This window comes from Anopheles arabiensis, chromosome 3, assembly GCF_016920715.1.
Source record: "Anopheles arabiensis isolate DONGOLA chromosome 3, AaraD3, whole genome shotgun sequence".
Lineage (NCBI taxonomy): Eukaryota > Metazoa > Arthropoda > Insecta > Diptera > Culicidae > Anopheles > Anopheles arabiensis.
The window spans coordinates 92,242,579-92,265,063 of record NC_053518.1 but is presented as its reverse complement, the minus strand read 5'-3'; the positions used below and the strand labels follow the sequence as shown (position 1 = coordinate 92,265,063).

General features: G+C 46.0%; 1 protein-coding gene across 8 annotated transcripts in view; it reads right to left on the bottom strand.

Annotated features, from left to right (window-relative positions):
• Positions 1 to 22,485, bottom strand: part of LOC120905038 (protein 4.1 homolog) — a 41,866-nt gene that overhangs the window by 14,193 nt on the left and 5,188 nt on the right. The window lies entirely within an intron of this gene.

The window sequence follows — 22,485 nt, the reverse complement described above, 5'->3', positions numbered from 1 at the left end:
TGGGCGGGTTGATGCGCACACACACACGCAGCGCGCTGGTAGTACTCTCCCGCAGGGCGTGGTGTGGTGTTAATGAGATTGGAATGCAATCGCGTTCCGGCAGGGCAGCACATTAACTTAAACGATGCTGTGTCGCTAGTTTGTCTTGCAAATGATGTACCACGTCAACACCACCATCGCAGGCAGGAGAACATTAACTAACATTAAATTAATTAAAATGATCACATAAATCAATGCGCATCGGATAGTGTAAAAAGTAATTAAATCCCGCGGTGATTCATTTCCATCCTATGTGACACAGATTCAACTGAAACACGGGGCCTCTACGACTAGGGAGTTCCCGAGCTTTCTTCCATGCCACAAACGAAAGGTCTCGAAAAAACAACGCGTGATCGTGTTTCATATGTTGTTGTTTTGCTCTCGGAGAAGCGATTATTTATGATATGACGACAGTTTGTGGGTGGGCGGTTGGGTGAGGACGTGCATTCTCTGACGTTAGCTGTTTGCGGCGGAAGCATGATTAAGGCAACGTTCCGCTGGTTCAGATAAATCATGGTCATATGTCAAAATCGAGCTGCATTTGCTCTGTTTCGTGAGGGAGAAGAAAAAAGCAGGACACGACAAACAACATAAGTCCACATAACAACAAAACCGCCAAACAGTGATAAGAATCTTTGATGTGGCATCACACAAAGAGGGTGTTGGTGAGTTGAAGTTTTTGATTTTGTTTATGTATCATCACTTTGGGCAGTAAACAAACATCGATGGCGGCAAGAGGAAGGGTTCTTCTTGTTACATTTCAAATGAGATTCCATGCACATCCGGCTGTGTGTGATACAACGCCTCTATCCACTCGATCATCAGCCTGGTCAGACACTGAGCGTGTTAAAACCTCAATAAGAATCTCTTGCTGCATTTTCAAGGCAAAAACAATGTACATTTTGACTTGCTCCAATATCGGGACGACATTCCACGAACCACACACGGCCAAAGTTAATGACCGGACAGGAGGCACTGATTCCCTTGAAAACGAAACCATGTCAATGGCACAAGGGGAATACACATCGTTTTATCGGTGCAGCACACTGTGGTGTTGCACTTTCTACCGGTGTTCCTGTGCAGGTTTGGAACGGTCGGAACATCTCCTCTGAGAGCCCATGAGGAGTGGTCCCGATTTCCGCCCTTGGTTCGATAACGCTCTTATCTTATCAGGGTCAGCGCCGATACGAAGGACAGCGCGTATCGGAAAGCCATCACACGCCGGCTGGCGATTGATGCGCGTACGTCGTACCGAGAGACAAGTGATCGAATACGATCGCGAGACAGAGCGAGAGAGGCTTAACACGGAACTCTGTGGAACGCCAAAAGCAACGGGATAAGACGTTAAGAGGTCTTATCGCTAAACCGTTCAACCGGGGAATCCGGGCAGAAAGATTATTTCCCTCGCGGTTGATTCTTCGCGGCTCTTTCCTCGACTCGTAAACCGTCGGATTGGAAGTGAAGAAAGAGGCTAGCAGCAGCTGAAGCAACGCAAGAAATACTTTCGCTGATTGTTTTGTTTTGATTCACAGAGCACAGGCGGGCGGCGGGCGATTATTGCCGAGCGTGAGGCAACCTCGCTCCCCCACTGCAACTTGCGCTTTTTCTGCAATCAGTGCATGAGGATGATGATGCTGATGATGCTATATTTAGAACGATGAGCTCATATTGCCGTTTATTTGCAAAAGGAAAAGGATTTTAAGACGCTCAATTGAGCATGGTGATGTTGTTTGAAACATAATGCAAAAAAACACGCGTTTGCTTGACGATTCATGGGGGTTTTACTGGTTCAAGAGGAGAAAGTTCACTTCCTCCTTTCGACTATTTGTTTCGACAGCTTTTTGGAGTGATTTAAATTAAATAAATTAAATCAACTAACAGCTCTGATGAACAGATTGTATATATTGACCGGGACAAAACTGCACCTCAAAAAGCTGATAAACTGATTGATTTGTAGCGAGATGTTGTTTTTTTTTTGGTTTCTTTGTGTCTTGACTTTCGCTGCCGATCATATCTTGATGTCATCATCACACACGCCAACAATAATACGCTTCTTCTGTGTGCACCTTTCACCCCAAGCCCACATTTGGTGGTAGCTGACACATTTATTGTGCGCATTTTGGCTTCCTACTTTTGCTCAATTCAGCCCCCAACGTGCGACTTCAACAACTTTTTATTCGACATGGGAAGATGTGCACACCATTGTTTGGGCCGGCCTTATACAACACATATCTTTTTCACCAGCCAACCACCAACCACTGAACTCATTCGACAGAGACAGACGGGCGTGCGTGGAGGAGGCGTCGCCAATTCCCCGGGCTAGCAGCAACGTTTAACGATCCACCCAACACGCCGCTAGCCTACAGTTTGCTTTCACTCGTCATCCGAGATAGTTTTTCCCTACGTGTGGTGGAGAGTGATTTTCCGAGCGTCGATCGTTGAGGTAGTACAATGTATTCTGTGCCGTACGATACAGCGAAAGAAATAAAAGAGAAATACAGCAACTGACGAGCACACTGCTGCTGCTGTTTGCGCTACTGCAAAGTGTGTATTGCGTATGCTCATAAATTGTCGCGATAAAGACCACACCCAGGTAGCGTGTTGTGGGACAGAGTGTTGCAATCACCAAAACAGTCCTCTCAAATTACAAAAATGGATTGATAGAATATTTCAATGTTGCGCTGAATACCGTAAACCAGGTAACCAATTGAATAGTTCTGACTGATGAAAGCTGAAGAACAAAGCCATAGCGAATGTTAATGAAAACTGACATTAAACGCCCAACACAACAGACGAACGTGAGAGGGGCAGGCAAGTAAATTAGTCGATCCCTAATGAAACACAAACATTGTTTTACGATAATGGAGCCAAACTTCTGGTGTAAGCCCTCGGGAGGGCGACTAATTATGTTGTAACTTTGCGTTGTTGTTCGCTGTCCAGGTTAAATGTTGATGCAGCAGTTGAAAGTAAATAAAAAACATCGACAAACGTTTTTGGAAAATTATTTCATCCAAAAACTTGCTTCACCACACACTGAAGGTCACTTTTTGGTTGGAGGGAGCTTTAACAAATGAAATTTCCCATATTATGGTTTATTTATTTATCATTTATGTTACTTTCTACCACGCCGCCGTCCATTCCCGATGACGATCGAGGCAAATATTTCTTTTGCCTCGTACAGAAGATTGCCAATCGATCGTAAAGAGAGCGTAGAACGCCCACCAGAAAAAAGGGAGGGAAACATAATTTATGCCTGTTTGACGTCAATTTTTATGTCCAGTTCTTCTCGCTCTTCTTTTTACATACACACACACCGTTGCACTGACACGGTGAAGGAAGGAAGTATATGCGCGTGGGGTTCCGTTCTCTCATATCTGGACAGCAATACCAGCAAAATGAAGAGCAAAAAAACACTCCAAAACGAAAGAGAAAATTTTCGAACGATACCATTTATGATTCATAAATATGGCATGTTATCTCGGTTTTTAGGGAGACTCGTACCCTCGCCTCCTGGCCACTGAAAGCAAGTTCGTGCTTCGTGGACCCTTGGAGTATGCGAACCTTTTTCCCCCCGAAACGTTGATAACATCCAACGATTGCGATGGACGGGTTTGATTCCCAAACATACATGCCAAATCGCACACGGGGGGTCGTTGTTCATGTGTAGCCATAATTATTGCACGGTCAGGAGTGTCTCGAAAGCTCCACCAAACACACAAGACGTTACGCACCATGTGCCATTTGCTATCTGTTGCTTAGAATTATTAAACTCAGCTTAATTTTATCTGCTTTTTTCTTCTGTGCAACGTGCGTTGAGAAAGGTCCGAGTTCAAGCTGTCAAAACAGGGCAGGAGGGGACCGCTCTGCTTTGTCTACCTGTCACACCAGATACAAACAAAGATAACAAACATGCCATCCTGTCTATGCACGAACAATCACGTAGAATAACACACCGGAATTCGTGATTCTTGTTGGTTTGTCCGGTCCTCAACGCTATGTAATAACGGGAACAACAAGAAAGAGAAATGGGAAAGTTGGTCTTTTGGTGACCTTCTTCATTAGAGCAGAACACAAGGCACACACCGACACACAACACTCAGGAAGAGGCGGACCGTTGTTGGATTCAGCGTTCGATCGAGGTACGGGAAGTTCGTTAGCTTTACACGCCAAAGCATATTTGCACGTTCTGTATCAATCACTGATTGTTCCTCGAATCTTCGTCGGTAGCTAATGAAGTGTATCTAGAAGAGAGACAAAAAGGCCTAAAAAGGTAGCCAAATTCGCCTTCCCTAAATTACCATATTTCCAACTAACATTATGCAATCCACGTGGCAAACCGCCTAAAGTTATGCATTATGCATAGCACATTACGCCTAATAAGGTTTAGTGTGGATCTTTTTAGGCCCTTGTTACAAGATTTTGTCGCATAATAATCTAATCTCTAACGGCATGAGCAATTCTTGAAGTTGAATCGAAAAGTAATCTACAATAAAGCAGAAAATATGTTCTTCTAAGACTTTTGTGCATGATACAATTGTAGTATCTGCATTCATTTCAATCATTGAAATCAAAATTGTCCCTCTACACATTATTATCGCCCCTATTAGGATCATCAATACCAACTAGCTGCAAACATTATCGAAGCAGAGAGTATCATTTACGCATCGCTCTAACGACTTTCTATACACACACAGCTCACCCCGCCTCTGTTGAAAGCGACCCAACCCAAAGCCAAAGCGAAACAAATCGATAATAATCCAAAAATTATCGACCAAACAGACAGTTGCACTCGAAAGCCGCACCGGGCTCCGGGTGTGTGTGTGTTGTCTCGATACGAGCCCCGGGGATCGTCGTCGCAGATTGCGGCTTTGAAGGTGGCCATACTTTACACACGCCCTCTGTCCATCGACCCAGCGCCACACACAAACACAGAAACGCACAAGCATCGTCCTGTGTCATTGCGTGTGCCTGTGCCTAAACGTCAAACCCATCACCCAAGCCCACTGCTACTCCCCAAACCACCGGTAGGGACGTGTTTCGCGTGACATCGTCCAAACACAGGAGACAGAGTGCGTGTTCTAACCACTCGCACCACCATCAGTTGGCTGGATCAAGTTTATGACCACCCTTGGCACGCGGGGGACAGGATTGGGAACGGAAGGGACAGGATGATGATGATGATGGTCGGTTTGGGTTTCATATATATCGTGCAGAGTGTGAGTTTAGCCTAAACATTGGCAAAAGTGACGTGTTGTGTGGTATACTAGTATCAACAAAGGGGGTCGCCAATCGTCCGGCGCGATCATAGAGACGAAAATGGACAACATGCCCTTTACGGGTCACTTTCGGCAACGAAGTTTGAACCTCGACAAAAAATGCCACTCTTTACGCGAGCTGAGATAAAAGAAGTGTCCAAAAATATAAAATGTTCACAAAAGCATTAAGCCATTTTGGTGACCTTTTTTAAATGGCGTCTCATCGGCCTTCGTTCTTGTGGTATAAAATTAGCTCTTCATGTGATGTGGAGGAAAAAAATACTCTAATATAATATAGTAAAATACATGCATCCAAACATCCATCATTTCTTAGCATGGTTGGCGCTCCTAACAAGATGCAAGAATTAAATTAAGGTTACTTGTCCATCTTGTAGTGGCAATACTCCTTCAATTGACTTTTTATGACCAGCGCAATCACCTTTGCTCCCCATGCATCGTCATGCTGATTTGCTGCTGGTCAAAGTATGAAGGTCGTTTAAATCAAAACTACTTGAAAAGTGTGGAGCAAGTGAGCGCATAATTTAGACCGATTGTATTTGCTGATTTGATCATAGAAGACGCCAACCCTTGCGGACATTGCCACAGTACAAACTACAGTACACGGTAGAAGTTGATGAAGTTATTGTAATTTGAATTACAGCTCTTTTAATTACACTCCGATTGCCGCCGACCGTTACTGGCCCTGTTTGCAACGAGGATGCAGCACAAGTTGCTTAATGTATTTCCAAAAACGCCATAGCACTCACCGGGGGAGGATCTAATTGATTTAATAAGACCTACGCTTACGCTTTCGCCCGTTCCAAAACCGTTTCAATGGATCGTTTCGCTTTGCCCAATCCAGCTTTCCGCTCCACAATTCACAAAACGCCCCAAAAGCGGTGGTCCTTTTGGCGGGTGGCGATAATTTAATTTACCATGTTAAATCCGACACGCTCCAATGCTAAAACGATCCATTATCGTCATTGCGCCAGCCGTCAGTTGCCGCCGGGGAACACATAATGCGATCGACTACGACGACGACAACGACCAGTAGCACGTTCCCCAACTTCCAATAATACACTCCATACTGGTCGGGCTCTGTTGGGGAGTAGTTTGGTCAGGGTGGATTCCAATTTTGAAACTGTCAGGAAACGCATTGCCAACACCCGCTTAACCGCTAATCCTCCGGAAGGCTTTGGAATCGACTCCCGGCACAGGAAACAGCCGAGACTTCTCCCTTTTCTCTTCAATTCAGGGAGAGCCGGCAAATCATAACGTTTGATACCATTCGGAGGAGTTTTTTGGCCGCCAGCCATATCATACTTATGCCCTCAATTCCAATTTGCCCGAATGTGCGTCTCCGCTTATTTTCCAATATTTCAGTAGGACCTCGCACCTCCAATCGGCAGAGTTCGGCATGATTAAATATTTACCATTTATACGTGCTTTAATCCGGCGTAAATCCCCACAAACCGGCGTGCTCCTGCTCCGTGGCCCCGCAAGAACAGAAACATTCATACGAAAGTGAAAGTTAATTCATTGCTTCATCAGACAGAAAATTAAATTCTCCAACGCCAACGGATCGCCGAGGCGACGCGGAACGACCCGTGCCAAATTCGACTGACTGTGTTCCGGGCGTCGTGTCGTGTGGGGCGCGCCGGAGATGCTACCTCCTCCAACGCAAAAAGCCATGGGGCGGCGGCGGCCCACGCAATTGTGTCTGGATTGGACAATTTTAAATCCTCAACATACTGTGGACGTCGGTGCAACAATCAGCTCCCATCCCATATCTCGTGCCTCCTCTTCCTGCTCTAAGAACCCATAAGCCCCTGCTGTGAGAGAGTTGGCAAAGATTGGCAAACATCGGATGCATAAATCATCATCAGCCAGGAGAGGGCTGGCTGGCAACACACACGAGCATTGCTGCCCGGTAATCGGTCTCTTGTCGAGTCGTCTCGGTGTGTAAGTGTAGTGCGACAAGTTTTTGAACGCGATGCGGAGGAAGAGAAGTATTGTTCATGTTGGCACGCGTCGTGTATGTTTAATTAAAAAGAAAGAAACAAAAAACACATGCAGACATGAGTAGCTCAACGTGCCAAGGAAAGGCGAAAGAGGGCTTTTCAAACTACACTGAAGTAGACTCGAAAGGACGATGGAAAGGTACTTGTTGTGGAGCGATAAGCGGGAACTGCGAAAGAACTGTTTATAATTCCGCCTTTCTGTGTACGACTGTTTGCAACTAGTGGGTGGGATTATTTGGGGATGTTCAGTGCAGAAAAGTTTAATTATTTATTGTGCAGAAACGTGTGTTACACGCACCATGGAGCAGAGGATTAGCTAGGATCCCGGGATGACTTGTTATGTAGTGACTTTAATCTTGCAAGAATTAGCAAGTATTTTAGATGTTTCTTTTGTGATTTAAAAATATAACACATATGACGATCAAACTACTGTATAATGGCTCAATATTACACATAAAATTGAACAATTACTAAAGAAACAATCTCACGTGCCAACTCAAACCATCCTAAAAGACTTCTGATCGGCGTCCAAACGTCCAGCCTACACGCATTGCTTCTCACGTGCTCTGCAAGAAGGCAAAAGGGTCATCGTCCTCCTGTGTGTGTGTGTCTGGTACCGTGAGCGATTGCACAACTTAGCCGCCTTCTATAAACGATGCATTTTGCATCAGACGCGTAAGCCCGGGGGCGCAGCACGAGGAGTGTGAGCGCGCTCGCGTAATCCGATCGATCGACCGGCTGCCGGGGGTGGGATCCGGAATATAGTAAACAAAAATCAACCATCACAACACACACACACAGCGAGGAGGCCGGTATTGGAAAAGAAGAAGGGCGACCAGCAGCCCACAGGTCCAAGCCGCCGCCCCTACACTGTGTGTTGTTATTTACCGAGACGTTTTGTTTACGAACCAATCCTCTCATCCGTTTGTGGTTGGGGAAGTGTGTCTTATGAGGGTGGGTGAGTTTAAAAGTGAGATTTGTTTCTTTCTTTTTTCTGTTTCGAAGACACGCTTAAGCCTCACGTCCATCCATCCACTTTCCACGAAACACTAAACACACATCACAGCCGGTAATTGCAGTTCCGAAGATGCAATACCGACGCCAACGGGTTATCTCATAAAGCATCGACGATGCAGCGCAACGCCCAACGAAACGATCCCCGGTTCCAACACGGCTGTGTAGGTGCATGTACTTTGGGTAATGATACACCTTCCATCCAGGGCAGGAAGAGCTTGTTGCTGAGCAGTGCTCTTAGGCACGGGTGTTTGTTTATGGGAAAGAATATCCAACGCCTAAGAAGGAAGTTTCTTTTTATGGAAGAATCACTTGGAGGAAACCCTACCTCCACAAACAATTTTTCGTTTTCCAGAAGATCTTGGAATAGGATATCAGAAAGCAACGGGGAAGTAAAGAAGTCTTCATGGTGGTTGGCAAAGATCCAAATTTCAAGTTGAAGTAAATCCATGTAATGTTTTTTTGGCAATAGCAAGCAATCTTTTAGACATATCCTCCAGCGAAGAAGGACAAAAATCAATAGTAACTGTGCAAGCCAGTTCTCTCAAGTACGGTGCCCATAATATTCTGCCCGCTATCCACTATCCTCCATGTGTTCGGGAGGATCTTAATCGGAACCCAACATTACGCACACAAACTAGCGTACGAAACTTGCGTGCTTGCTTCTAGCAGAAACTGTAAGAAGAGGAAAATCGATACAAAATAGCAAACACAAACGAAATGAAACAACACTTCAACTCTAATTACGCGCCGAAGGTAAGATAAGAAAACCACTCTGGCGCCAAATTGAACTTCCAATTCCGTTCCTCAAAAAGAGAGAGAGAGAGGGAAGAGCGTGGTGCCTTCATGACGCCTCTGCACCACATCACTACGTCGACCATCCCTGGAGGGCTGCTACTCCTGCTGCTAGTCGTCTCTAATGGGAAGTTAACTTCAATTTGGCACCAGCACCAACATTCTCTCGAGTGGCTCTGTGGCTCCACTACTACGGCGTCGTACCCTGGCGACCGTCTGTTTGCCCAGGAAGTTCGTACCTTAAAGTAAAGCGCTCGCGAGCCTCTGAGCTTTGCTTTGCTGTTGATTACATACGGTGGTACTACTCCCGGTCGTACGTACGCGTTTGATGGTTTGAAAAGTTTTATTTTCTTTTCGTGCGCTCTGTCACTTTCTGCTCGGCAGTTCATCAGTAACCCCCCGACTTATAGCTAGGGTATAAAATTTTTTTGAAGTTTCTAAGGTTATTTTGAAGATCTCATGCCATCCAAATCAAGCAGAGAAACTGAAGGAATAGCAGTATTCCAAATGCACAGCATGTGTTCTTCAAAGCTATTCAACCCGATACCTAACCTTTTTTACGCACGAATTGCCCGAAAAAGATTTATATTCGTTCGGGAAACTCTTTGGGATATTCTGAGAAATACATCTTCAAATTCCTCGTATCCTTCCGGCACCGGTTTAATCGCATAAAACAGCACACAAACCGGTTAACTGGAAGACCTTCAAAACCCTATCCGACATGTACGTGATTGACCAAGCTTTATCCCGAACAACAGCAACACAGCACACAAAAAAAATCGTTAATCCTCCAAAATAAGGAAGACCCAACTATGCTCTATCGACGGGCGAAGAATTCCAGCTCGCTTGTGGTCGTTTGTGTTTTGCGAATCTTGCCACCGGGTGAATAAATAATAAATTCTACTCCTCAACCGAAGAAAACACCCATAAAACTACCTCAACCTTCCCTTTCACCGTTGTCCGCAACATTGTGAATCCTGCAAAACTTCCCGTAAAAAGGAAGAACCAACGAACGAACACACCAGAAACGAGCTCCACACGAGGGATAGACATTAACGTGCGCTGCTTTAGGCGCGTTGTTATCGCCGTACTAGAGACACAGGCACACCACAGGCACTTTTGCTACTCTGGCTGGTGCTTCTGTAGCAGAAAAAGGCAGGAAGAAAGAAAGTTTCCCGCCAATAAAAACCACTGCGTGAAGCGACCAAAAACAACAACACCACCAAAACAAAGGTTTACATACTACATCCCTGCCTAGCAAGAAATCGCGAAAAAAGAAAGCTTCTCCACGAGCGAGGAAAGGGCATCCGCACCAACTTCTTAAAGACCACACCCCCTGGCACACTAGTAGTAGCTGGTGGGCAGCAGAACTCAAACCCTGAACTGAAGAACTGGTGTCAGAGACAAACACAGACCTCTTCCGAACAAAAAAGGGAAGGCTCACACACACACACGCACACACGGGGTCTGTTGCCGGGATTTTGCATTATCGACGGGATCGCTCTCCCTTTGCTCGATATCTGTGTGTGGTTGTGTGTTTGTGGAGTGAAAGTAGGTCGTCGCACACACGTACACAGTGGGGGCTTGCGAGATGTTCTTGGTGTTGTGGGGTTATGGCGAATGTGGGTCACTGGAAGGTACACATCCCAAGCCCGCGCCCTGGAGAGCTTTCGTGGAGAGAGGGAGCGATAGTTAGCACGCAACAACGCAGCATGAAAAACGGAACACGGCGGCGAACGCTGCTGCTTCTGCTTGTTGCTTTAGCGTGCGTCGGGGTCGGTTGTTTGTGGCATTGAAAAAGGGGTTTTGACAGCTCCCTCCGCCCGCGGGGTGGTGGTTGCGGATCGATCGAACTCCAGAGCTCCCTTTTCCGACTGTGATACGTTACCCGAGGGTGGCGGCTGGGGCTGCCCGCGGGTTGACGGATTGTTTGACAGGCTCAACCAGATCCGACGACGCCTGCTAGAACCACGGGGACGTTTATATTGCGGTATTTACAAATTCGTATCGATTTGGGGTGTGTTTTGCTTACTTGTTTATTTCGACAGCGACAAAATCCTTCACAAATTGTGCACGACGGAGGTTAAAATATCCATCACACGGGCAAAGGAACGCCACAGAGCAGCGAGCTCACGAATTCTCATCGGCAGAAACAAATTTAGAAATTTCTCCTTCCTTTTTTTCTGGGCCCCACGGTATGCCCTCGGCGGCCAGTCTTTCGTGTGCTTGTGTTTGTATGGAAATGGGTATATTTATAGGGGTGATGATGAGGTCCAACGCTGGGGACAACACACACCGACCGACCGACCGACCGACCAACCATGTGCAAAGATTTCAGATGATGGGCGCACGATTTTTATGCGTTTTCTGCGGTGTCTCTTGGTTGCGCGAGACCCGTTGCTCGAATACATGTTTGTGGGACCTTGAAGCAAAACTTCAAATCCTCCACAGACAGCGTGGCAGTGGGGGAAAGAAGTGGAATGGGAATAATAAACAATCTTGCATATTGAGGCGTCCGTTTGCTTGCCATACATCATTCACCAAACACGACAACGAGCAGCAATGTGTGTGTGTGTGTGAATTGAACACTATGATTAGAACAAAACGATGACACATCGATTGCCGTCGTGGGGGTACTGGGCCGAGGGGAGAGATGGCCTCCAACGAATCACAAACCACACGCCTCAGAAGGAATCAACGTCGGTGGCGGTACGGGTTATCAAACAATCGGTTTGAATAGAGCAAGATAAGAAACTCGTGGGCCGGTCAACTGATTAATTAGTCTCCGCTCTGGGGCCATCCTTTTCCTCCAAATTTCACTTAATTTCCCCTCGGGATGTGAGATTGAAGTCGATCGCTCTCGGCGTAATTTATCGCAATCGAAGCGCAAACGCTCGAGGAATGTGACGCAGAGATTACATCCCTAAAGCCGCAGAGAGAGAGGGACCAGCTTCCGATTGAGCATTGGACCACAGACACACAACCGTCCTTCTTCCCTTTCTCGCCCACATTTGGCCCACTTTCACGGCGTGATTGCATTCTTGGAAATGACAGTGGATTAGATGGGAGCTTCGACAGTGGGACAAAAACAACCAACCGATTAATCACCCATCCCCCGAAAAAGGCAAACGAACCAAGATTTACCCCCCTCTTCTCTCTGCTACAGGAATAGCGAAGACGAAAACAGATAAACGTTCGTCCCATTCAACAATAACACAACAGCGTCCAACTATTTTTACCCGTTCGACACGCGGTTAGAAAACAAAACAAACCATCTTTGCTATTAGCGGGCGTGCTTTGGTCGCCACGGCAGCATCGGCACGCTTTCCTCGGCGGGAAATCGGCGGGAGTAAAGGGCTGATTGGGTTGGATATCTTTACCCTTGATTGTTGATGAGTAAGCGGTTAAATAAGTGTGTCCCGTGCACTTGCTCAACGGAAACAAGATGAATGAGAGCTCATTTGAAGGGATGAAAGCAATCATTAAGTAAATACCCATGAAGATACTGTACCATTTTTCACGGTCACTATGATCCAGTGCATTCGTAGTGTTGTGCCAAACGGTTGGCTTACCATAGCACAGGTCACAGGTTCGAATCAAATCTGGATCCAAAAATATGACGTCCTTTTTCTGTTCCGTTTTCAACGAATATGAAGAGTTTATGACTGTAATATGACATAAAGTCAAAGAAACGATCAAAAAAGACGAAAACGAAGCGCTACTTCAATTCCTACGCTAATCTAGAAAGTTTATTGTCGCACCAAGAGAGACGCGGCCGTCTGTTTTATATGAAAATAAACGATCTTTTGACGGCAGAGTTTAGAATAATAAACGCTTCACGTTTGCAGTGCGCAGCTGACCTCGGCGGAACGCGGCATATGATGTCATGCGGCGTTGACGGGACCTTCACCAACCAAACCCGAAACCCCCGAAAAAACCCAACGCTTTCCGCCGATCGTGCCCGGTGTTTGCTTCAGGCCAAGGTCTCGGAGAGAGGTTAGAGAAGAGTTGAAGATATTTTGGCAGACCCTTCCTGTGCTGGTCACCCCAGGAAACGACCTTCCGCACTATAACCCGGCGGGCAATTGCATACGTACGGTGGGGTTTATATCCCAATAAAAACACAGTTCTATTCTGTGTGCGTCGTGTGCGTTATTTTTACTTCCCTTCCGACGATGTTGAGCGTTCAGTGGCTTGCTACAATTTCTCAAGTGGACACACCCAGGACCCGAGGTCTGCTGTTCAATGTTTCCCTTTTGTATCGAGCACAGGCTCGGGTGAGAAGCGAAAATCGGCAATTAGGATATGGAGCTTGGCGAACAGAAGTTGCATTCGCTTCAAATCAATTTCAAGTAGTTCCACTCCAGCAGACTAACGATCCCGGCACATCGCCAAGCAAGACATGCGCTGGAACGTATATGCGTTTAGGACGGTGTATCATGCCTCAGGGCAATTCGTGACATCTTCACCCGACCAAGCGGCCCGTGTCTCGTCGTGCTCGGGTGGCAATTGACATCCAACGACCGAAAAACGGAATTCTAACCATTCCCCACTAATTCGGTGTTGAAAGTGGGAGATGGTCGTGACGGATCGGGTTGAAAGTGAGGTTAACTCTTCCCAACGGCCAAAGTGATGACGTACCGCTATTAATAGAAGCAATAAGTCAGTGTGTCAGTGACACGCCAGCCACCCGCACCAACCCTTCCATTATCCCATTTCTCGTGTGCTGCTGCTGTTACCACTGGCACACTTTAGCTGCTGCAACGTGCTTAAAATTTATGATACGTGCAAGTGTGCAACTGTGCGAGAGTGCACTAGACCGGGTCACCTTCCCCCATACACATGTGTGGTTGGTGTTGTGTGTATGTATGCACGGGAACGGGAATCTCCGGGCATCCGTCAGAGCTTCTGGTGCAGTAAATGGGCAAACGAGAAAACAATTGCATCCACAGCACCAACAACTGGTTCAAATGCTTGTGAAGTAAACGCGCAAGAAAATATTAAAATAGGGCAAGGGAAAGAAAAGTGATTGTTCTCTCTCTCCTAGTACTGTTAAACTAATGGCACGCCACTAATGCACTGTTGTGCTTTTGCCCCACGCATACATGCTATGTGGGGAGGAGCCCACTTGAGCGTAATCTGGATGTGTGAATCAACTTCAAGCGAACTGAAAAAATGACGTCTCCCTTGCGCGCTTGGGTCGATCGATATTCTTGGTAATTTGTTCAAAATGTAATAACGACAGTGGCTTTAAATCACAAAACCTCACCTCTCCACTCGCCGCTTCACGATCCGTGCGCTGCCTGCTGTCCGGCAGTAACAGCAGCTCGGTGGTTCGGTCAACTCGTAATTACATCATCCACCGATTCTGTTCGATTCGGTCGTGCAGTTTGCCGGAGCGATGATCTCATCCTACCACCGACACACCGCTAGTAGAGAGCAGGACATTTCCCACTGGTTGTTGAACAAATGCCTTATACCTCTCTTTGGTAGTGAGTACAGTGGATACTTCAATAATGGGTTAATTACGTTAAATAACATTAACTTTGCAGTAAATAAAAACCAGTCCTTATTTTATCGTCTAGGCTCTCTCGTCGAGCTGGATGATGATGATCAATATTTGTTCAATCTTGTTGGAAAATGTCATTGCTTTTTCACCTTCCAATTACGTTGTGTTGTGTTCGTTAAATAGACGTAGAGAGCTTCCCATTAATGCCACACTTTCCAGTGGTGCAGGAAGGGTGAAGGAGAAGAGCACAAAGGGGGAACATTAAATTAGGACACATCCCGACCCACACACCTTGCCCATCATCATCATTGCCATGGATCATCAATCGCAACGGCAAAATTGAGTTTCCATCCCACTTCAAACGGAACACCTCTTTCATCGCAACACAGTCGACTGATTCGGTCGCGCGATGACACGGAATAAGGAAATGAATGCGCGGCTGAGAGTTCACTCCTCCTGAGCCGAGGCGTGGTGAGGAGTTTAAGCTTGCCTTCCTTCCTTCCGGTTGCAAATTAGATTGCCCCCCATTCCCTTTCTTTGGAAGACACATCGGGTGACTTTACCTAGGAGAAATTGATATCTTTGCTTGAGCAATCAATGAAAGCTTCGGCAGAGCCGGCAAATGGCTTTTGAAGGTTCAATTGAATCACACCCTGTCAGTTTACTTACTGGAATGGGGAGGTTTTGGTGAGAGGCGCGCATTGGGTAAGGTAAGGCGCAATGTCAACGTGTGTTTTGTGCAAATTTCCCGTTTGCGATGGATGAGAATTGTTGAGCAAGCAATGCAGAAATCTAAAGTAAATAAAGGTACTACGCTGATTGAAACTAACACAGATCGTAGCCACATCAGTTCTGTTATAAAAACATATTTGAATGATCTGAAAGTTGTCGTAAAATGTTTACTAAACAGATAGTGAAAGCAATAATTCAAACAACACAACTATTACGCCGTAAAACAAATAAAACATTCATCAAACTATGACGCCGAGCGTAACATCTGACACCTTTATAGGATGAACATGAGCAAACAAGCAGCAACGGGGCAACGCAAGCAAAAATTGCATTAGAATCTTTGCGCAAGCCCAGTCTGTGTGTGTTTTGTGTGGTGCTGCGACCGTTTGTTTATTTTGTAACTTAATATGAAAACAATCAAACACCGACAACTTCCACACACAGAGGAAAAAGCTTTTCTTTTTTTTTTGCTGTCCTAGATATAGAATGACATTTGCTGCTGACACAGAGGCATTAGAGGCCGCTCGCGACTCGCCGCGGATTTGGCTTGAAGTAACGTTGCTTCGAAAACGTTGGGGACGGAACAAACTTGCTACCTGTGTCATAATAGGGAAGAGTTTCCATTTTTCACTCCTTGAATGTTCAAATTCATCTTTCCGTTTTTGACACGTCACAAGTTGGATTTTCTAATCCGTACACAAGAGGTGACGACGACGTGACGGCTCGGTCCTTATTTCATTTCGCTTCGGTTGATGTAGGAATGCGTCTGTGTCTCATTTGACGCCTAGATTATTAGTTTCTTTGTCTCACTCTCTCACTGCCAATGTCTCTCGTGTGCTTTTCTGATGGTAGCGGGTGATAATTATATGCATTCAGCTGAAGAAACGGGAAGGCGTTTAAAGAAAAGAGCCGAACAAAAACGCACAAGAAATTAAGCGTGCGTGTAATAACGTGCGTGAGGAGAAATGTTATTCATAACGCAACAAAAACTCCAACCGAGAACTGAGATAAGGACAAGGGAGAAGGAAGTAGGGGCAAAGAATTTCATAATTTATGACACACGAGGTTCGCTGGCTGATGCATACTTATGAAACGCAATCCTAAATGGGACAAGAAGGGATTGAGCATAGGAAAGCGTAGATCGGGAAGCGAATGTTGTGAGGAATTTATGATGCACCATCTCTCTCTCTCTGTGGAGGTAGTACAAGACCCTGCAACTCCTACGCACCCGCAATCATCTTCAGTTATGCGGAGATGATGTCTTAGTAGCCGTCTTCTCGGACACTCAACCTCCTTTGCAAAGGGGAAACATAAATTTATAGCATAATGAGCACAAACACACAAAGCGCATTCAAATGGCCCACAAACCCATCCAGGGCGGAGTCGATTATCGTGTTGGCGAGATTTTTTGTGCTTCAAGTGACAGCTATCCCATTCATCCTGCTATACCCCCACATCTAGTGCCACTGGTTAAAGCACACACAAGGGAAGCAACCATTCACTGGCTACAACTGAAGTGGGCAACCACCACCATCACCACCATCGTGTTTCTGTCTCGAACAGGTGGCTCCTTTACCATCGTCGGACAGGATGTCACCACCGGGGCGAGAGAGAGTGTGGAGTAGAATTTTTTAATGAACTTCACCACGAAGAAAACAAACGGCACACCACCAAAGCACGTCGAAGGAATGCTTAATGAAACCCCGAACAGGAACACGTTGTGCACTCTTCTTTCTCTCTCCAACGGGTTACGACGACGACAACGACGACAACAACGACACGCCATGACATTCTGGTTCTCAGACATGCAAAACAAACGGTCGTTGTCGTCGTTTTTTTACCATTGCCTCAACAGCTACACTTAAGCATGATCTCTTGGGGATGTTTTGTTGAGGAGGGAAAGGGTTTTTGATGATGCCATCATAACAACAAAAACCCATAGACTGCGCGCGCCCATTTCTTCCTCCCTGTCCATGTTCTCAATTGGGTCCACAATATTTCCCCGCCCGGGATGGGTGACTGATGAGCAAAAGAATGGCGACTGTCGATTTAGGAATGTTATCAGAGAGTTTCAGGAAAGCCGGAATGACAGCAGATGCAGCAATATGTCATTATGTGCACTAATGTTTGCTAGTTATTCTATCGTCGTCTACCAAACGGGTAGTAAAACTGGGATTGAAGCCTATTAAAATTGGAGATAAGGGTTTAGACCTAGAATCTGGATGAACACTTGTCATAAAAAGTAGTAAAATATTACGAACAACTGTTGAGGATCTAGACTTTGTTCGCAGAATTGGCCTGAAGCCGGTCGTATTAGTTACGCGAATAGACCAATTAGTACAAGGGCACCACTTTAAATCCTTCAAACAGTGTAAGAATTTAGCAGATGATGCATTCCAAATTGACCGACTCCAAATTGACCGTAAAACATTAAACCTCTATTCTGTTCTATTCCGCCCAAAGACGCGTCGTCACTTTCAACTTGCCGTCCAATCAACTCCAATTAACGACGTTTGATTGAAATCAGCGAAAGATGACATCGAGAGATGACATCGGGCAATGGGCTTTCGCAACAACAAAAAACCTTTGCTTGTATCACACGCCACTCACCTGCAATAGGCAGGGAACGGCGGACACCCCAATGCTCTAACTCACTTGCAGCAACGCAGTTCTGCCGGGGTGTGGCCCGAGTGTGTATCTAACTTTCTTGAGCGCACACTAAAGTAGCATCGAAATACATCGTCACCGCACCTCAAACAATAATACTATTTGCCGAGTGTGAGTCCAAAACGGCGTGGAAAGGTCTCGCTTGGGGTCGCCTTGGGTCTCTCTCTCTCGTTTGACACAATTTTCATCTATATTCATATGTAAGTTTGTTCCATCTTTTGGGGGGCGGGATTGACGACGGAGGGGAGCGCTGCCGTGCGGTGTTCTAGGTTGCGACGATGTTTGTTCTTATTTTTTATTAGCTTTTCAACTTTGCCTACACACACACACACACCAACGTTTGGGGAGGCGTTTTGCAACTTTGGCCCGGTCAGCCTTCCCTTTCTCAGAGAAGACGAGCAAATGGTGCAATGACGATCTTCGCCTTCGAGGCCACAAACCAGTATGACACCATCAGCATCAGCAGCAGCATCATCAACATCATCATCATCAGCATCAGGCAGAAAACTGGTATGGTGATGATGGTGTTCTCGGGACAGTATGACATCATGCGATAGACCATTTGCTCACTGTCGAATTTAATGCACACGCGGGAGAATCGAGGGGTTCTTCTTTGGGACAGAGAAAAGCAAGCACGCGCTAAAAGGAAAATAACATTTCATTTCTTCTTCGCTGGTGCGCAGAGGGTGTTTCTCCAGTATTTTATAGCAATCAAGCCAGCACACAGTTGCTGGATGAAGCTTGTTCGCGATCTTCTTTGGAGTGGAGTAACCAACAGTGGTTGGTGAGGAGGAGGGGAACGGGGGAGCTCGTTCGTATTCCGGTCGGGTCCGTAATTGAATTTGATTCAGCAAATCGAAAGTTCGCTACCACATACGCAACACACCGTCAATTGCTGCCGAAAGACGAACGTTCGCGATGGTGGAAATAAAGTTCTCGGAGGTCTCTTAAACAAATGGAAGATTGTTTAAAGACTATGTATAGTTTCAAAGATTTTGAAAAGATGATAGGTAGCGGAGTCGGATACTAAGCGTTAGCGTCTTGGAAAAGGAAACGCCAATAGATGATAATGCTATAAAATATAGCTTGATTTAAGTGCAAACTTAATGGATCCCATATGACCACCAGCAATAGTGTAATCTGAAGCATGCTGTCCTATAATACGCTCTGAAAGTCCAGGACAGGTTCAAATCTCAACAAAACTCATTGCTCATTCTCACTTAAATGTTGGACGAATCAAATGCTTGTAATGAGATTAAAGGATTTTAGAATTAATTAAGATAAAATGATTTTAATAGACAATCACTTAAGCAGCTGTACATTATCATACAAAAGATACACAACAGCATCCAGCACTCAATCGAACACACTTTCTATGTCGAAACAATACATTTCAATTCCCCACTATTACACCCCAGTTGCAATCAGCTTTTTACTATCAGCTGCACAACTATTCCAATCATCCCGAGAAGGAAACAGCTCTATAGCCTCGGAGGAAATAAACCACGTCCCAATAGACAGACCACCGATTGATCCGAATACCGATCAGTGGTGAGCTGCGGCAACTTCATCAAGCCGCCTCCTCTCCCGCAGCATGTTATATGGCAACACAGTTGTGTTCCGATACCACCACAATACAGCACACGCCACACTGTCCAGGCTTTGGCACGCGAAGGCACTCGCCTGCCAATCGCAACTAATAACACCTTCATCCACTCCCCCTCCTTCCCAGGAGGACGAGAATTCACCCTGCCTAGCTATGGGAGCCTTTTTCTCGCCGGCGTCGAATCCGAACCGGACGGATGGAATAATGGCAAAATAAAATGCACTTAACCGCGTGCAATCGGTGCAACTAGAAGCCGTTTTTCTATGTGTGTTTGAGCATTGACCGTTATTCACAATAGCAGCACCAGCACAACCCAGCACCAGCACAACCCAGCACCAAGACTCCCGGGAAAGCTGTCCCCATCGGGGGCTACCCCGCGGGTGGTGGTGAGTGCTGATTGAAATGGCCACGGAACAATAGGTTTCCTGCCCCAGCAACCCCCTGCCTGCAGACCACACCATCCGACCGACACCAATGTCAGACAAAATGAAGTACGTGGTTTATGCTCCGGTGCACTTTGGGGGTGTAGAGCGGGCCTAGTACGCCATTCAATGCACTTAAGAGGATTGTGCGTTTTCAAGTGTGAGCACGACGCATTACTTGGGCGAGAACAAGCGTGCCCGTTTTTTTCACATGCAAAATTTGTAATACTTGGAAACAGAGAGAAAGAGGGGGATAGTTCAACGATCACTAAACGATTTGAAGTTTGATTATTCTTTTGTTTTTCACCACTTAGCGTTTAACAGCATTAAAAACGGAGTCGTTAAGGCGTCTCGTTTTTCGACTTCAAATTAAGAAGAAAAGAAATTCAAAAATAACGGCTTTATGCTACGGAACAAGAAGCACAAAGATTAGGATAAAACGCGCATTGTTTCTGTACTTTCATTACGGTTTGTGCTTAAACGCTTCTAATTAGGAAAATGTTGCTTGGGCACTCACAGCGGAGTAAAATGATGATTGGGAATTGATTTGTATGGGTAAGAATGTGATGTTAATCCGGTTCGAAGGACCAAGCTCTTTTCTCAGCTCTAATGGTATCGTCTAACGCCCAAAACTATCTGTCCATCAGCACCTACCTCCCCAAGGAATGACTCAAATCCCAACAAACCTACAAAACCACATTGCATTCTTTCCCCCCTACGAGACACGTGTGTGTGTTCGTATTGGTGCCACCAGATCTAACGCAACTGACGGACGAAAAGGTGCGGTCGCGCAAAAGCGCTGTGAAAACACACGCGCAACGCAACATTTCTACCGTTGTCTGCGTGAGAAGGTTGTTTCGCTGCTGCCGCCGCCCAATATTGTCACACGATCACTAACAAAAACGATCTACACTCTGGCGACCAAGCGCCAACAGCAGATTCCGATCTACGGCGGGTCAGCAGCACCCCTCGCCCACCTGTCAATGTCCCCCAGTGGCCAGGTTTAAAGGCCCCACTCGATAGTTCGCCTCGCGACACACTAACACACACACACACACACACACACACAAATAGACGAGAGCGTAGCTCAGACTAACAAGTTGTCAAATGATGCCGCCGCTGACTCAAACATCTGGCGGACGGACGACCACCATATACCCTCTCCTATCGATGCTTTTAGCGCGCGTTTGTGGATGGCGTTAGCGTGACTGACCGTGAGTATCATTGGATGATGCGAGCAAAAAAAGAAGCAAACTGCGCGTACACACAGCTGCAAACATTATGTCATCTTTTATTTTACTATTCACACTACACACCACATATCGAATGCATATATCGTTTGCACACGTATTCTGTGGTAGTGGTCGTGCTGTCTGGAAATTCTTTCCAATGTGCTGTTAGCCACACGATAGCCACGATTCTAGCCAATGTCAAGTTATTTAGGTCACCAAAGTTCTTCTAATAAATGTAATACGATATTAGGAAGATGTCAGCGATTAATGTATCTAAGGGAGTCAATAATCTCCAAGACCAATGTACAAAGGTCGTAAAAGCTAAATTTGAAGTTTCAAACTTCGACCTGAGGAAACATCTGTTCCACAACCTGATGTACAACAAGGTAGACCGCGCACTGGTTAACGGTGAAATTGTGATTAAAAACAGGTTTAGGCAATTTTGTACGAAACAACGTCGTAAATGTTGGAAAAGACCACACCGCTTAGTTCCCCATAAAACGCCTAGAGACACGTGTCATATAGCACCACGCGGGGGCAACGTGAAGGGACCACACCCTAACATTATGCTTGCTCTGGCACCCATGTTCGCTTTGTTTCACTGCTAACCTGCTACCGTCGTTCCACAACGATGGTGAAAGGGTTTAGAGGGTAAAAAGGCTAGAACAATGCAGGGGTCTATGTACTTTCCCAAAAAATATGTTCCCCTTTTCTTCAGCTGTGGTGTATCTAAGCAGAGTGGAAAGGAAAAAAAGCTTTATGAGCATGTGCACCTGTAGAGCTCTTTTTCTTTCTCTATTCCCTTTCTCCCTTCCCACCTACAGCACACCCAAGGAGCTGTGTGTTTGATAATTACAGGTGAATAACCTCGTCCACCAACAACACCACACGGTGTTGTACGCACTACCTCTCCCTGAAATGTCAGGTGCGTCATATCTTCACATTTTTGCTTCACCCAACAAACTATTACTGCTCCCTACTGTGAGTTCTCAAATTGGAATCTTCATTAGGAAGACTGGGACGGTTCGGTTTTGAGGTATTTAAGGGCCAATTAGCATCATGCACGTCGTCCCGCGGGACGCCATCATCGACAGGGCGTCCAAAACAGAAACGGTGAAACCCATTTCCAATCTATCTATGACCCAAAACGGGGTAGCTACCAGCGGGGATTCTATTTCTGGACTTACTAAGCC